The 18,386-nt window shown below is 45.9% G+C and overlaps 1 protein-coding gene across 1 annotated transcript in view; it reads right to left on the reverse strand.

Moving 5' to 3' along the window:
• CUX2 (cut like homeobox 2) overlaps positions 1–18,386 on the reverse strand; it is a 211,514-nt gene that overhangs the window by 146,958 nt on the left and 46,170 nt on the right. The window lies entirely within an intron of this gene.

Below are 18,386 nucleotides of genomic sequence, written 5' to 3' on the forward strand. Positions count from 1 at the left end.
ACCAATTAGTTAACAACACAATGCCCCTTAACAACCTACTTCTTAAACCTTAAAAAAAAGAAAAAAAAAAAAAAAAAGAAAAGAAAGAGGCTCTTAATTTCATCACGTTGTCCTCGCCACTTCTCAATGCTTTGCAGGCCTTGGCATTTCCTAATTATGAGCACAGCCTAATTCAATCAAAATTTCACCACTGGTTTTCAAGTACTCCAAGTGATGCCGTGAAAGCAACACCTTTTATTACCCCCAAATAAATTAAACCTATGTATTACAGTCATTACTTTAAAATACTTTGTAGATGTATTTCATTTTTTAAAAATCATACTTACACATATCTACTTGTAGTGAATAGGAGTTCTCAACATATACTGCATGTCAGCAGGAACTAAAAGTTAGGCAGAAGGCCAAGAAAGGGGGCGAGGATTAGGCCTTGGTTTCTCCCTTAGGAAACAGAGACCAAGTTGTGCATCAAATGGTAAATCGAAATAGCCAGTGACTAGCAGATCTATCATTCATTCATTCATTCATTCATTCATAAATCTTTAATGAAAATTTACTGTGTGCCAGTCTGTGAACAGTGTAGACCTGATCCTTCCCTTGTGAAACTTATAGTTTAGTGGGGAGAAGATATAACACAGATAATCATACAAATAATTATTACCATTGTGCCACGTGCCAAGAAGGAAGAGAAGGGGCACCAGAGGATATAATGGGAGCTACATCATCTAGTCATGAGGCAACAAAGGCCGCCTTGAGCAGATGGCACTTAAATTGGTACCTGAAAGAGGAATAAGAGTCAGTCAGAGGAATAGTAAGGGGAAGAAAATGAAGATACACCATGTTCAAAGACTGGAAGACTCAACAGTGCTAAGAAATTTTATTCTCTACAAATTTATCCATAGAATCAATGCGGTCGCAATAAAAATCCCAGGTGATTATTGGTTTTTATTAAGCTAACAAGCCGATTTTAAAATTTATAAGGAAATTCAAAATATACATAATATCTAAAGAAATTTTAAAACAAAAACAAGGTTAAAAGATTATCCAATTTCAAACTTACTGTGAAGATACAGTAATAAAAAAAATGTGGCATTGCTGTAAGGATAGACATATTGATCAATGATCTATTATAAAGAACCCCAAAATAAACCTGCACATTTGATATTTTTAAAAAGGCACCAAAGCAGTCTAAAGGGAAAAAGAAAATCTCTTTAACAAATGCCGCAGGACAAACTAGGTATCCAATGGGAAAAAAATGACCCTCAAATCCCTACCTCACACTATACAAAAAAATTTAATTTGAGACGAATCAGAGAGACCTAAATTAAACATAAATGCTAAAATAACAAAGCTTCTAAAAGAAAACATATGAGAATAGATTCATGATTTGGCGGTAAACAAAGATTTCTTACATAGGACACTGGGGAAGAATATTCCAGACAGAGGAAACATCATGGGCAAAGACCCTGGAGAAGAACAGCGTTTTTGTGTGTGTGTGTTTTTGTTTTTTTAGGAACTCAAGCATGGCTGGAGTGTGTCAAGTGAGGAAGAGAGTGGCAGAATTAGAAACACCAACTGCTGCAGTGATCTTTTTAAAAAAATTACACTTTAAGAGACTGAAGAGACAAGCTGCAGTCTGGGAGAAAATATTTCAAGTTACATATCTGACAAACAACTTATCTCCAGAAAATATAGAGAATTCTCAAAAGTCAACAATAAAAAATCCAACAGCCCAATTTAAAAAATGGGCAAAATATTTGAACTGACACATGACCAATACAGATATACAGTTAGCAAATAAGCATATGAAAAGATGCTCAACATTATTAGGCACTAGTAGCCCTGCGGACATCCATGCACCAGTAGCTCGCCAGTAGCTTGCTGTAGCCCTCCTGTAGCTCTCCGCCTGCTGCCCCGCCCTCCTGTAGCTCCCTCTACCCCCCACCCCTCCCTCATAGCTTGCTGCCCTGTCCCCTCCTGTAGCTCTCCGCTGCCCACCCACTTGTAGCTCACTGCCCCACCCTCCTGCTGATCCGTGATCTGGTCATTACATGGTCGGTCGTTACGCTTCATGGCGTAACAACCATTTGCATATTATATCTTTATTATATAGGATTAGGGAAATGCAAATAAAACTACGATGAGATACCACTACATGCTTATTAGAATAGTGTGTAAAATAAAAAATTGGTAACATAAAGTGTTGGCAAACATATGGAACAGCTGAAATGCTTATATATTACTGGTAGAAACATGAAATAGTACAGCTACTTTAGAAAAGCAAATTGTGATAGAACCATACAATGGGATATTACACAGCAATGAAAAAGAACAAAGTACTGATACATGCAACAACACAGGGGAAATCTTAAATGCACTGTGCTAAATGAAAGAAGTGAGATAGATGTATATTGCATTCCATTTATATGACATCCTGAAAAAGGCAAAGCTACAGGGACAGAGAGCAGAGCAGTGGCTGCCAGATAGAGGGGGTGGGGGAAGGGTCTGAATGTAAAGGAGCAACACAAGAAAATGTTAGAGGGGGATGGAACTGTTCCATATTCTGACTGTGGTCAAAGCTCATAGAACTGCACACTAAACCAAAACACAAATTACTATATGTCAATTAAAAATAAATTTCACCAGTTATCTCAGGTTCTGCTTAAGCCTTTTGCCAGACTCCCCACCACCTACGGGAGAGAATCGAGTTTTCAATCAGATGTTCAGGCCTCAAGCACCTACCCAGGATTCTTTTCCAGGCAGCACTCTCTATCCATCCACGCTCCCCGGTTCCCTCCATCACTCCAGCTAGCAGACACTTCAGGGCTCCATGCCAGGACTTCTTTGCCTCGGAGCCTTTATTAATGCTGTTCCCTCTCCCTGGAATGTCCTTACTTCTCTCCCCCCTGGCAAGCTCCAAGCTCCTATTCATTCCTCTAAACATGGCTCAAGTGTTACCTCCTTCATAGTCCATCCAAAGTACCTGGCACAGAGGCTTGGTCTACAGAAATGCTAAACCCAGGCAGGGCAGGCACACTGATGTTGTCTGGCGCCCCAGTACTTAAGCAGTTTGTGGCCAAGCTACGTCTGGATTAAGGTGTCAACATTCCAATGGTGTGGGAAAAAGCAGAAGAGGCAAAGGACATTTGTCCAACTAAAAACAGACTTTCTTAATAAGGCTTATTTTAACCTAAAGAAACACAATGAGCTGGAAACTCAGGAGATAGAAGTCCAGACTGTGTCCAGCTACTCTAACAGGGAATGGATCCTTGAGTTCCACTACAGGCTTTCTAGGACCTGCCCCTTTGGGACCTCCAAAGTACATGGCTTGTCCTAAGTTTCCCCCATGTCTCCATGTCTTCATGTTTCTGGGTCACAAGTCCTTGGTGAAGAAGGGTTCCTTCCCCACACTCAGACAGGTGAAGGCAACAGCAAAGCCCCACAGAACCGCTGAAGAGAGCTTTCTTAGGCCGAGGGTCTGTGAGTCAGAAATAAAAAGCGGGGTTTCAGCACCGTGCAATTAATGCAGCATTGATTTCTGCACCGTTAAGAGGCTGGTTCATTAATTCCAGATGCGCTCACCAGTCAAACCGAGGTTCAGCTTCTTTGCAAGATGAGGCAAATGAGAATACTGAATTTTAAAATTCCTTTCTGCAGCAACCTTTATTAATAAACAGACCATAGAACCCACCCACCCAGACTGCTTAATTCTTCCTAAATAATTAACAGCACCTGCTCACCTCCCTGTTTACATGGGTAAAACCCACCACGCTTCTCATGCTCAAGTGGGCTCTCCTTCTTATGAGAGGAGAGAACAAATTGGACACGGACACTGGCCATCCCCACCCAACCCGAACAACCAGTATTTGCTAAGCGGTACCAGCATCAGGACCGATTTGCTGGATTAGATATTTCTCCGAATCACCTTTGGAGGGTAAAGACCCAACAGGGACTTCCTGAGAAAGATGTTGGGGTTCTTCTAGGTGAAAAAGAGAAAAGGAGTTCCCTTGGGAGAGTGTTTCCCTTTGTGGGAGGCTTGTGCAAGTTGAAATCTTTCTTTTTTCTTTTCTTTTTTTAATGGTAAAATTTCCCTTTAGGGAGTTGTTGGATTTAGCAAGGCTCAAACTCTGTTATTCAAGTCCAGCAAGGTGCAGGAATTGACCAACTGTATTTTGAGTTTTCTTGCAATTTGACAGAGCATTACTATTCAAAGTGTGTTTTGCTAAGGTGGCTGGGTATCACCTGGAGTCAGTTAGAAATGTGGAATCTTGGCCTCCACTCAAGTGCTAATAAATCAGAATCTGCATTTAAATAAGATCTGAAGATGATCCATGTTCATATTAAAGTTTGAGAAGCACTGGCTCAGGTGGTCTGTTTCAGGGAAGTGACAATGAGGAGGGACTGTTGACACCTCTGTTGGGAGAGTGCCTTCTGCTTGCCTGGCCCAAGCTAAGATGTCCAGACCTGCCATCCCAAGACCCACTATGGCTCTCGGATGAAACCTCCCAACAAGGCTGCCAGCCAGGATCACCAGGCCACTGACCCAGTGATGATGTCCTGGCATGATTCAGAAAACCCAGGCCCATGAAGCCTTCGGTGCTACTCAAAGGGTGGTCCCTGGTCCAAGAGCACCAGCATCACTTGGACTTGTAGGAAATGCAATGACACCCCAGGCCTACTGAGTCCCCACGAATTGGGGAAGCTCTCCAGGAGAGTCTGATGCACACTAAAATTTGAGGACTGCAGATTATGACCTCTTGCCAAAAGGATTCCAGTGAGTGGAAATCTGAAACTCATGCTGACATCGGACAGGGGTCATGCTGTTGATGGGGAGACCCACCCTTGTTCTCTAAATGAAGAAGTTGGGGGAAAGGAGTAAAAGTGAATAAATGGCTCCCACTGGATCAGTAACCTGTGACAAGGATGGGAAAGTGATGAGGCATCTGGAATCCCAAGTTCAAATCCACTGCCTTGAGTGAATGATGAGTTTCTTTGGCTAGAGACATCAACCGGCTTGACCCCTCCCCTCACCTATAGCACATCTGCCCCACTCTCCCAATTTACCTAAACAGTTCCAAGAGGACCTCAGGGATGAAACATTTGGCTCCCCTTTCAGCACTCCCCCCTCCCCCACGCCTTCTCAGTTGTCCTGGTGAACACAACGAAGATTTCATGCACCAAATACCATCCGGCTCCAATTGTCATTTCAGGATTCACACCGTTTTAATGAATGCCAAAACTGGTTTTTTACTTGATAGAGCCTGACAAGACCAACAATCACAGATTAGAGAGAAACTTCTTGCTTTTCAACAAAGGTTAATAAATAGTGACAGCATTAAGTCTATTCTGATTAACTATGCTGAAAGATATTATTGCTGTTTGTAACATGAAATCATTATTGGATTAAGCACAGCATATAAAAATGAAATGTGAGTTTTAATCTCAAACAGACATGCAGGCTGCTCAAATAAAGGCGGGGGTAATACTCGGAGGCTTGTATTAATTTTAAGTTGCTCTGGCGAAGGGATATTACCTGTTATTTGTCTGGTCTGGATTTGATGGTTCCTCTGTGAACTTTCCCATTGCTTCCCCCCAACCCCAAAGATACTACGAAGCAAACGGCAGGGACAGCCCCCTTTGCACATCCGGTGGTTAAACAAAGCATGGCAGGACCCAAACTGGGATTAATGGACCACAAGTGGTCTCATTTTTCCAGGGGTTCTCTGACCTCGAAGACCTTCCCCAAGAAAATGCCAAACCCAAGTAAGGGGAGGGGGTAGAAATGGGGGGAGTTTCATCCTTGTTTTCTAAATGAAGAAGTTGTTGTGGCGGGGGGGGGGGGGGGGGGGGGGGGGAGGGGGAGGGGGGCGCAGGGCGGTAAAAGTGAATAAATAGCTCCTAGGGGATCATTAACCACTGCCTTGCCCGTTTCCTGCCATCCCCTCCACTGTGGACACTGAAAATAACCCCATCTGCATTGTTCAAGATATTTTGTGCATACATTCATTCAGCACCAGACTGTCTCTAAATACCATTTCCCAATTAAAGGGTCCAGGGCTCCAAAAGTGGAGTGGCAAATGTATGCAGTAAGTAAGGCTGGAACATCTTGTTTTCCTGAAAAGCAAGGAGAATGCCCATGACCACTGGAGGAGTCCAAATGATTAATCCAAAGTTGACTGGCAGAGTTCCACTGCCACCCACCCCACCCCCACCTGCCACATACACACACCCCGGAGATGGGACAATCTGAGCTTGAATAAGGATAAAGACTGAATAGATGAAGACACTTCAATTATGCTTGCATCCATGGTTTTATAATAATATTTTAGAAAACTCTAACTGACCACTTTTGGAGGATGATAGGGAACCAACCCTTTATTTTGAAAACTGGCAAATACACGGAAAGAATTAAGCATTTATCTTCTCTCCTGGACACACTTTCCTTCAGGGTAAGCAAATAATTGATGAGGAGTGGTTTCTCTGTAGAGAAATCTTCCAGCTAAGAAAGCAAGAAGGAGGGACAAAAATCAACGCATCAACATTTTGCAACCCGTAATGAATTAATGGACCCAGGCAATGATTATCCGTAGGCACAAAACCTAGCGGATGAAGAACTGATGGGGAACTTGACAATGGATGAATCAGGCTGACAGCTCCTAAACCCACGGATCAATCTCAATATCACATAAAGGGAGACAGCAGATCTCGTGTACCTCCTGACAGAAGGGCATACCATCACCTATGACGTGGTCTTGCCAAAAATATCCAATCGGCATCCGATCAAGCCTCTGGGGCTACCACCAGTTTACAGGAGACCCAGGGGGCAAAGGAGAGTGTTAACTGACACCGAGAGGACATGCTCAGCCAGAGACAGTGGAGAAAACCTTCATGGGACAAATAGCCTGGCTTCTTCAGCAAGAAGAAGGATTGTAAGAAAAAAGAGAGGGAGAGAAACAGGGTGGGGCAGAAAGATAGAGGGAACAAAGGGAGGAGATAGGGAAAAAGAGAGAGGAGACAATAAAATATGACCCACGAGTCCATACTGGCATAAACAAATAATTGAATAGATAAACAAGTGGGGAGAAGCAAAAGGTCTTTAATTAATAAATACAGAAATAAGATGGAAAAATAAAATCACCATTTGGGAAACACTGCATCAGTAATTGTTTGGGGCAAGAAGCCTCAATAGATGGTAAAATTTGTGGGCGGAAAGAATTATGAGTAACAGAGTATTTACATTGTCTTGAAGTGTTTCCCATCTAAATTTCCCCCTCATTTCTCACCTTCTGGGACCTTCTAGAATCATTGGCTTCTGTATTACACTGTGTGCACTTTGGGGCAGGAGGGGTGCGCTTGTCAAAGATTCTGGAGTTGAAGTTAGCCTTGAAGTAAGTGGCCTCTGTACAGGGTGTCTGCCCAGCGGTGGGCAGGGACCTGGCCCAAAGGGTTCTTATGTATGATATAACTTATGTGCTTTTCATCTTAGTGTATTTTTTCTTGCTGTGGCTTATAGGTCCCATTCCACAGCTTTCCCTGCACCCTCTGGGCCCCCCTAGAAAATGAGCATTCTAGCCTCCCTGCCTGCCAGGGCAGCCGCCACAACCCTCCAATTCTCCTGAGCCAGGAAGGATGTAGTAAATCTGGTGCCAGTTGTAACATCAGGCCCTATCCAGGTGAAGCCTGCAGCTCCCAGGAATTCCCTGAGGCAACAAAAGAACTTAGCAGGGAACATGGAGAAAAGAATTGTAAGTGAAGTCTACATGACACCTTCATCTGATTGAATTAGGCAGAAAATCTTGAGGAAGGATGTATGTGTCCCAGCGTAAAAAAGTTCCCACAAAGGAGCAACTTATGTTCCAAGGACTTGTACAACCCACTCCAGGTGGGTGGGCCATGGGAGGGGTCTGTGGGCTTGGCCAGGGAGGAAAGACAGCCTGGTCTCACCAGGACTTGTTTCAAGGAACGGTCACAGTCACAGGAAACTATGCATGAAGGTGCACCGGTATACGTTACAAAAAACCTTAGTTTCCTCGCCTGTAAAATGGAGATAAGGTGCAGATTCAATGAGATGGTGTAAGTATACACTTAGCTCAATGGTTGACATGTAACTAATGCTCAACCAAGGGATGTAGTGCTATGTAGTATATCATTGCTTCTGAGTTTCAGACAGAACAAATGGGCCCTGCTGCACAGAGCTCTTCATCACCCACTTCACCTGAAATTCCAGAACAACTCTTCCATCACATCACATCCTTTCCTGGACATACAGCAGCTGCTCCTCACCTCACCAGAAGCTTCCATACTCCCCTGCCTTTGAGCCTCTGAATCCCTGAAACAAAAAAGCGTTTTCCACCCATCCTCTTCCTGTCATATGTCATAAGAGGTGGCCCTTCTCTTGGAAGGTTTCCAGATTGCCTCTGCCAAAATCTATCACCCCCTCCCTGGCATTCCCACGGCACTTTGCTCCTACATCTATCGGCAAGTAATACGAATTGTTGGTTATTAATATCATCACTGCAATCAGAGCTACCACTAATTATCACCAAGAGAATTTCTCAATTAAAATCCTCTGAACAACCCCATGCAGCAGGTATTACTGTTTCCCCCATTTTACAGACAAGGAAACTGAGTCACAGATGTGAAGTCACTTGCACAAGGCCACCTAGCCAGGATGTGACAGAGGCAGGCTTTGCACTCAGGTCTGTGTGGCTGCAAAGGCCTTGCTCTCTGACAAGTGCCGGAAAAGGCAGCCAAGAGGTGGAACCTGCATCCCCTTCTCCTGGGGGTTGTGAGTTATAGGCCCTGGAGGGAGAAGCAGCACAGTATGTGTGCATGTACACACACACACACACACACACACACACACACACACACACACACACAGCTTTCTGGCCTCCCACAGTAGGCCACTCCTGAATTTCCAAACATTTCCTCTTCACTGAGTCATCTTCCTGGGAGGAGGGGGAGAGAAATCAATACTCGTTGCCTATCAACTAGGTTATCAAATCAAGTAGCATCGGCCCCTCAGGCCACGGTTGATCATTCCAAAACCCCAAGCCCCATTTCATAATAGTTAAAAGAACAATTCCTTTTAATTACCCCTAAATATTTCTGAGGAGGTGGAAAGAAATAAAGTACTCAAGGAGAAGACCAGATGATGCATCTTTACACAGAAGGGGTATGGCACAACGTGGCAGAGGGCTCTGAGCCCCATGGGGATCTCAGTGTGGCTCCCAGGTCTATTTGGGGGCAGTAATAAGTCTTACTAACCAGGTGGATCGGCCAATAGCAGCTACTTACAGGAGAGTAGATCTCAGACACAGTGAAAACCTGGCCGGAGAAACATGGCGTTTTGGGCAAAGCCACCAAAGCTGAGGTCCTATTTATCTGTGTGAGTCACATAGCACCATACCCTCCCACTCCTTCCTTCTAAAGGAGCCTCAACATTCTCTGAGGGCCATAGTGGGCTACAAGCCCAGGTGGTCCCAAAAAAGGACAGCCAAGGTGAAGAGCAAGGGCTGAAGTAGGAGTCAAGGTGAGTGGGGTAGAGGCCACTCTGATATTTAGTGCTCTGTGAGCTTGGGAGTGTCTCTGACGTTCACTGGGCTGCTATTTCCTCCTCTGTTAAGTAGGAATGGAGTAGATAATCCACCTCTCCACCTGAGACTCTGGAAACAGCAGGGCAACAATAATAGCAGTGAGCCACCAAAGACAATTTGCAGTGTGCCAAGCCCTTTCCTTAAATGCACTGCATGAATTATCTCATTTTATAGACAAGGAACCAATGACAGAGAGATGAAGCCACTTGCCCACATCCCTGATCCTGGCACTGAGCACAGAAATAGTCAATGAATGAATGAAGAATGAATGAAGTTCCCTTCCCAGTCAGTACACACCTGAGGCCATATTCACTGCCTCAAACCCATTTCCTGGTCTTGGAGTTGTGTGATAGCGGCATAATTTTCTGCCAGTTCCTCTACCTCTGACCACCACAATCATAGTTATTAAGTGATTAACTTCAGGAGATGTTTCAGGCACCCACGGCTCCGCAAAGTGTGCAGTGCTAGAGATCAGGCTCCTTCTGTGGGACCTTTCCAGGTTGTGCCTGAATCCAATCAGGTAAACTCGGGAGCACAATCCATCAAGCAAGCATTTGTTGGTCAACTACTACACACCAGACCTTTTGCTCAAAGTGCCCAAATGAACGTGCTCATAGGACTGGGCACAGGAGTGAAAACCCACGAGAGGTTTCTTCCATGAAATAGAAGAGGCTCTGCTCCTATAAGCTGATAAGACCCTCAAAATAAGAGTAGTGTCCCTGCTAGCCCAAAACTTGCAAACTTACCTGTTGCCAATAATGAGTGTTTTTCTCCTAAAATGAATTCTCCCTCTAGACATCAAGGCATCAAATTTGAATCTTGTCAATATCTATAAAACTGGCAAGGAATGTTCCCTTTCAAAAAGACAAAATAATTGTAATAACAACAACAATGTTTTTTTAAAAATCACTTACCATGCCAGATGCCAGGCTAAATGTTTTAGCTATACTGTCCCATTGAATCCTTGCTACAATTCTAGAAGTGGAGCACTGGAGGCTCAGAGAGGTTAAGTAACTGGCCCCAAATCACCAGCAACTGGAGGAATCAGGACTTCTATCCTGGAAGATTCCAAAACTTCTTCAAGCTCCAGCTTTCTCCTTCATAAAACAGAAATAAGTAGGACCTACTTCAAGGTGTTTCTATGAAGACAAGATGAGATAATATACATGCAAAGATTTTTTGCATGCAGCCTTGCCCATGGGGAAGGCTTTGCTCAGCTAGAGTATTTCATCATCAATGTGTCCCTGACAAGGTTTAAGGTGGGCGGGCTCAGGGTACCGTGTGTGTCAGGCTCAGGGGAAATACCCTTCTCTGCTGTCTGTCGCCAATGCTCAGATGTCAGTCACCTACTGACAAGTGCACGCAACAGTTTTGGGTGCCCACAACCACCACAAGCCCAAGCTGCCTGGATCCACCCTGGCACGGAGAACTGCCAGGTGGCTCTCTCGCAGGCTGGCTCCTGTCTCTGGCTGCTGCCCAGAGTGACTTAACCCGCGTTATAGCTGCCTTGCCAAATTGTTGGAGAAGAGACGACCACAGCATTTGGCCCAGCCACCCATGCAGAATACCCAACAGAGAGTAGGCAAGGCTGCAGAAAGAGTGGATTACAAATTGTTGTTTTTTTTTTAAATGATATTGTGTGCTGATAGGATGTTTTAATCTGGGTTCAGACATTCCAGGAATAACAATAATAGCTCACGTTCTATAGCACTTCCTCTATGTAACTTTTTGTGTAAAGTATGGAATTTAACCCTCACAACATCCCATGCAGTAGGTACTATTATTAGCCCAATTTCACAGATTAAAAAATTGAAACACAGAAGAAATGATTTCCCCAAGATTACAAACAGGTAGGACAAACCAGGCTGTCTACTTCATGCAAATCTATCATGTTCAAGAAAGGCCCTGAGGTGACAAGTGAGAGACAGACCTGAGGCTGGCATTGTCACACTCCCATTTTATAGCTGAGAAGACTGAGACTCAGAGAAGCTGAGATTTGTCTTCAGCACTGGTTCCTGATCATATTGAATTTTGCACAGCACCCAATTTCTACTCTGTAAACTGTGACTCCACAACCCCAGACACCCCAGCTTGTAGAACGTGATTAAAAAAAAGACATCTCCCAGCCCTAACCGGTTTGGTTCAGTGATAGAGCGTTGGCCTGCGGACTGAAAGGTCTCAGGTTCGATTCGGGTCAAGGGCATGTACCTTGGTTGCGGGCACATCCCCAGAGGGGGATGTGCAAGAGGCAGCTGATTGATGTTTCTCTCTCATCGATGTTTCTAACTCTCTATCCCTCTCCCTTCCTCTCTGTAAAAAATCAATAAAATATATTAAATAAATTTTAAAAAAGACATCTCCCAGTAATAGGGAGGTGAGCCAGATGGAGATGAGAATTAGAAAGAGGTGCCTCTGGCCTGGTAGAGAAGCCCAGCAGCCGCCAGGTTCCCTGCAGGGCATGGGTTTCCTGCCCTAGGAAGCAACTGTGGCAGGTCACACTGTATGGGTGGTGGGGTTCAGAGCTATCATGGTGTGGCAATCTGGGGGAGCCCTGACAATATCCAGTGCTATGGCCAAAGCCTCCCCACCCAGTAGGGGAGGAGCCAAGCCTGGACGCTGGTCTTCCCTGGGCCAGATTAGCAACTGTCAAGCAGGGCTCCCATCAGCAGGAGCAAGCATGCCTTGAAAAAGCACATTCTGTATATTATGAAATAATTTTATATTTGGAAAGCAGCACCCCCTCTAGAAACAAAACACCCATTGTTTATATGGCCCAAGCTACAGAGATAAAGCTCAACAGAATCTTCTCAGCTGGAGCAGGATGGGTTAACAATGGTCTAACCCTTAGAAGCGTCTGAAGGTTTCCGGAGTCTCTGACTGGATCTGGGGCCGGGGTGCCTGGATGGATGCCTTTTGACAGTGCCAGCTACGCTGTATTCTCAAACCCAGAGCTACCCAAGGATGACTCTCTGGGTTCGAGAATACAGCGTAGCTGGCACTGTCAAAATGCAAGAGGACAAGAGAATAGGACATACACTCTCACATGCAACATGCTCACACAGCACGCTCAAATTCAACACGTGCTCTCATACATTCTCTCACATAGATGCACACAACTATCACATGTAGTATATGCTTACACACAACATGCTCTCACATGCAAGACACAACACGACACACTCCCCCATATGGGCTCACATGTTCTAATGCACATACTCACACACTCGCATGTGTACACACTCTCACATGCATGCACACGCAGCTGGTACAGACTCACAGTCAGACACCCATGTGCCTCCCAAGATGCTCATATACATCCAATCAGGGAGAAAAAGGCCCCAGAAAAACAAACCTGGATCCACAGAGCCGGCCACACCTATGGCCACCTCCCGAAGACACATGGACAGACACAGAAACACACAATTCAAGAACCCATATGCAAAGATCCACACCCAGTCTCGAAAGTAGACAACCCCCAAAGCCACAAAGCACACAAAGACACACAGAGAGCCACACAGACTGGGCTAGATGCACACACAGACACAAAGTCACAACCTCCTGCTCTCACACCCCCAAGTCCTCCCAAAAGACAGCAGGTCCTGGCACTCACCCTGGGGAGGACTGTCAAGACACAGGCAGCGCCGTCCTTCCAGCCCTGGCCCAGCAGCCTGAGCCCACTCTGGGGCCCGTCAGCAGCACCGCCAGCAAATAAAAAGCGAATGTGCAAAAATAAAACTGAAAGGCTGCGATAAAGCAGTACCCTCTTCCCACAGGACTCTGCGCTGACGCAGGTTCTGCTCTCTGCAATAAACATTTTCATTCTAATTTTAAAAGACATTAGCATTACCTCTTTGGCTCTCAACCCAGCCAGACGATTCCTTGCCTGCAAGGCTGCCCACCGGCCACACTGGGCAGCAAGGGGTGGATGGGTCCCAGGCCTCACACCTTAAGACCACAGGTCACCTAACCCTATACACACTGATCTAGGGACCTGTTGGCCAACTGAGTCTAATTTTACATCATCCTTGCAGGTCCGCATAAAGCAAAGAGATACTCCCAAAGTTCTCCCAGAGAATTCTGTCTCACCCCAGCCAGGATCCCTGAGACCCAATCCTATCCTCCAGTATGAGCACCATACACAAGGAAGGCAGTTTTCAAATGGTTGGTCTGCCCCCTAACAAACGGGGAGCTCTGTGTGAACTGGGGCACCATTCTCTAACCCCACCCCACAAACCACCGGCTGCAAATTTGAGTCTCACCTCACCAGTCTAGGAAATCAAAGCGAGCTATTTTATGAGCTCAGATGCCTAGACCCCAAAATGTAAGCCCTTCAGCCTCAGCTCTGTGCACCCTGCTCACCCTTGAGGACCCAGGCACTCTGATCAGGTGATTTCTGCAAAGGCCACCTCCAAGCCTTTGCCCAAGCTGTTCCCTCTTCCTAAAACACACTTTCCTGTCTCTTTGCCAGAGCTGTGCCTAGTCATCCATCAGGCCTCAGCTTCCAAGTAACTTCATCTTATATTATTGGGGGTTTGGGGATTCCCCCTTGAGTGGAGCAGCCCCTTTCCTGCCTTTACTGAGCCATAATGTAGGTGACCTCCTTCTGGAAGCTTCCAGACTGTGGAGTGCCTCTGCTTCGTTCCCATAGCCTCCTGGACACACCATTTAGGGGACAGCTCTTCCCAGGCTGGTTCCACCTGCCTTATCCTGGTCGGTCTCCAGTGGCTATCAGAAGGGGTTCCCCTAGGGCAGGGAGCAGTCTGCCATGTTCCCCCAGGTCTAAGTCCAATATATAGCTACCGAGTAAGTAAATGAACAAACAGCTTGCACTGGTCTTCCTCCTCTGGATTTTCAGAGAAACCAGTAAGTCCTTGTTAGAGTGAGCATGTGATACAGGCTCCTGGCTCTTATCTGCTCTGCCCTGGAGCTGAGGGTGCAGCCCCTCCAGCCATTCCCAAATGTTTACACGTCACTATAACCAATTGAAGCTCCTCAGGCCACAAGCATAAAAATGATGGATGAAAAATAAATGTCAGCAGATGGCTCACAGCAGTCTCAGCAGCCTTCCTCTGGGAACTCTTGAATCTCCTTTTGGAGCATCCCTACATCAGCCCTCGCCTGGGCAGCCCCAGTGCCACCGCAGGCCTAGGCACCCTTGACAGCAGGCCTGGATGACTGCCGTACCTCATCCCCATCTCCAGCTCTGATCTTACCTTCACAATCCCTCCTCTCCATGGCTGCCTGAGGCTCCTTACAAAAAAAGTAGATCCTGTCACTGCCTCTGCAGGCTCAAACTCCTACATGCCTTCCTGTAGCTCTTAGAATTAACCCCCCAAATCCTCACCCCGAGCCTTCAGGAAAAGTCCAACCTCTACACAGTGGACTAGGAGGCCTTGCCTGATTTGAAATCCACCACCTGCTCCAACCTTACCTCAATCCCCAATTAAATGATTCATTAGTTCCCAACGCCCCTGGTTCTCATCCTCTGTGCTGCACCCAAACTGTTCCCTGTGCCTAATGCTGTTCCTTGGTGTTAAGATGGCCATTCTTAATTCCCTGCCTGGCAAACTTATCCTTCCAGACCTGCTGCAAACTGTCCCTCTGTGGCCCTTCCTAGCTCCTGGCTCTAAGCACCTGCACAGTGTCCCCAGTGTGGGAGAAAATCTCCATCTTCTGCTGTCCTGGGTGGTCTCCCTCCCCAGGAACCCCTGGAGAGCAGGAGTTCCATCTTATTTATCCAGGGGCTCTCCAGATCTGGTCCAGAGCAGACACATTGATGTGCATTAGTGATCACTCCTGGGATGAATATAATTTTTAAATTCCTTCTAAGCCCGGTGCCTTGCTCTGAGTTCTCATATTAGTTTGTTTCTAATAAATCAAGACAAAAGAAAAGATCCAGATGCTTCTGCTTTCTCCCTAACTCCCCATGCTCCAGTCTGCAGGTAGAGGATTTGGGGATCAGTGTATGGGCAATGGGGAAAAAGGCTTCTCCAGAAATAACACAGGAAGGAGAGGGGAGATGATGAGGATCATCACCCCAAGACAGGCACCTGAATATCTGATACCCTCAGGCTCAGCCCAGAACAATATGGGTCTTCATTCCAAGGCCACCCAGTGGGCCTCAGGGGGTGCACACTGATCCGAGGCCCTCACATCACCTTCCTGGAGCTCCTGTCAGCAGTCAGGACAGGGTTAACAAGAGGCAGGCTGCGCATGCTTTTAAAGACAGATGAGCCCTAACTGGTTTGGCTCAGTGGATAGAGCGTTGGCCTGCAGACTGAAAGGTCCCAGGTTCGATTCCAGTCAAAGGCATGTACCTGTGTTGTGGGCACATCCCCAGTAGGAGGTGTGCAGGAGGCAGCTGATAAATGTTTCTCTCTCATCGATGTTTCTCTCTATCCCTCTCCCTTCCTCTCTGTAAAAAAATTAATAAAATATATATTTAAAATAAATAAATTAATTAATTAAGACAGGTGAACCCTGAGAGAGGATTGGAAAGACCCTCAGCATGGGGTTGCTGAGCTCTGCCCGATGGGGTGGCAAGGCCCAACTGTTAGGACTTTCTCTTGATGAAAGAGACTCACCCTCCGAGGCCAAGAGCTTTGTTGCCCAACTTCCTCTGGCTGGATCTCCTGGACAACTCCAGCTCCACTCACAAACCTGCTCAGCAGCTAAGCTAGCCCTGCTTTCCAGAGGGAAAGAGGAGGCTGGAGACCCAGCTGGACTGGGAGGTGGGGACTTAGGCATCAGGGAAGAGGAACAGGCAAAACAAATGCCAAGTAGCTCCAAACAAGTGACTTCATCTCTCTGAGCCTCAGTTTCCTCATCTGGAAAATGGGTATAAGTAATAAAGTCTCCTGAGATCTCACACAGGGCGCACCCAGCTTGGGGCGTGGCCTCCCACTCTGCTCCACACATGGGGACATTATTACGATGATGTGGGCAAACCCAACTGGCTTCTGATGAGGAGGAAGAAAAGACAGAGGGGAAGATAGTGGCCCAGGGTGAACAAAGAGCTTTCCTGGGCAGTTAGGAAACTTGATACTATAGTTCAACCCCCCCAATCCCCCCCCCCCACACACACACACAGAAAGGCTCCACTTTGGACCCTCTGGGCAACTGCAGAAATGTGAACCAGGTTCTGGTAATGATAATGCTCTGAGTGCTAGGCAGCTCTTGGTTCTCCACACTGATAGAGACCTCAGTGGATTATACAGGGACTATCACTCATCCAAGAGCCAATCTTGTCAGGCGTGGCCATGCCCCTCCCATTGCCTCTTGCCCCTGGATTCACTGCCAGTTCTATTTGGTCCTGGAGGACATGAAACTTCCTGGTCCCTGAGCCTTTGCTGGAGGAAAGGGTGGGAGTGGGGGCTCAGGGCTTGAGCTCTAAGGGCCCTGCTCGGCCATGCCCTCTAAGGGCCGCTCACAGCACCAGCAATGAGCAGATCTGTGAAAGCTGCCAGCATTTCCTGACTGCACAGGTCTCAATGTGTCCCCATTATGGCTTCGAGACCTTGTGTCCAAAGCAGACAAAACCGACAGAGGCTATGATTTCTCTTAGGTCATGAAGAGCAAAAGCAGTGAGATAATAATAGGAATATCGATAAACATTAATAATAATAACAGCTATAACTTACTGAACACCAGCTTTACACCAGACCTTAGGCTGAGTCCTCCATCAGCATTCTCTCATTTACTCCTCAGCACAGCCCCTCAGGAAGGCAGGTAGCACTGTTATACTTATTTTACAACTGAGGAAACTGAGATTTAAAATGGTGGTCACTTTCCCCATTATCCCTTTTTTTAAAATCTTTATTGTTCAGATTATTACAGTTGTTCCTCTTCCCCCCCCCCCATAGCTCCCCTCCACCTGGTTCCCACCCCACCCCACCCCATGCCCTTACCACCCACCACGCCCCCCCACTGTCCTCATCCATAGGTGTATGATTTTTGTCCAGTCTTTTCCCGCACCCCCCACACCTCTGTCCCCCCGAGAATTGTCAGTCCACTCCCTTTCTATGCCCTGATTCTATTATATTCACCAGATTATTCTGTTCATCAGATTTTTTATTCATTTGATTTTTAGATTCACTTGTTAATAGATATGTATTTGTTGTTCATAATTTTTATCTTTACCTTTTTCTTCTTCTTCCTCTTCTTAAAGAATACCTTTCAGCATTTCATATAATACTGGTTTGGTGGTGATGAACTCCTTTAGCTTTTTCTTATCTGTGAAGCTCTTTAGCTGACCTTCAATTCTGAATGATAGCTTTGCTGGGTAGAGTAATCTTGGTTGTAGGTTCTTGCTATTCATCACTTTGAATATTTCTTGCCACTCCCGTCTGGCCTGCATAGTTTCTGTTGAGAAATCAGCTGACAATCGTATGGGTACTCCCTTGTAGGTAACTAACTGTTTTTCTCTTGTTGCTTTTAATATTCTCTCTTTGTCTTTTGCTCTTGGCATTTTAATGATGATGTGTCTTGGTGTGGTCCTCTTTGGATTCCTCTTGTTTGGGGTTCTCTGCACTTTCTGGACTTGTAAGTCTATTTCTTTCACCAGGTGGGGGAAGTTTTCTGTCATTATTTATTCAAATAGGTTTTCAGTATCTTGCTCTCTCTCTTCTTCTGGCACCCCCATAATTCTGATGTTGGTACGCTTGAAGTTGTCCCAGAGGCTCCTTACACTATCTTCATATTTTTGGAATCTTTTTTCTTTTTTCTTTTCAGGTTGGGAGTTTTTTGCTTCTTTGTATTTCAAATCTTTGACTTGATTCTTGCGATCCTCTA

The sequence above is a fragment of the Eptesicus fuscus genome, chromosome 23 (assembly GCF_027574615.1).
Source record: "Eptesicus fuscus isolate TK198812 chromosome 23, DD_ASM_mEF_20220401, whole genome shotgun sequence".
NCBI lineage: Eukaryota > Metazoa > Chordata > Mammalia > Chiroptera > Vespertilionidae > Eptesicus > Eptesicus fuscus.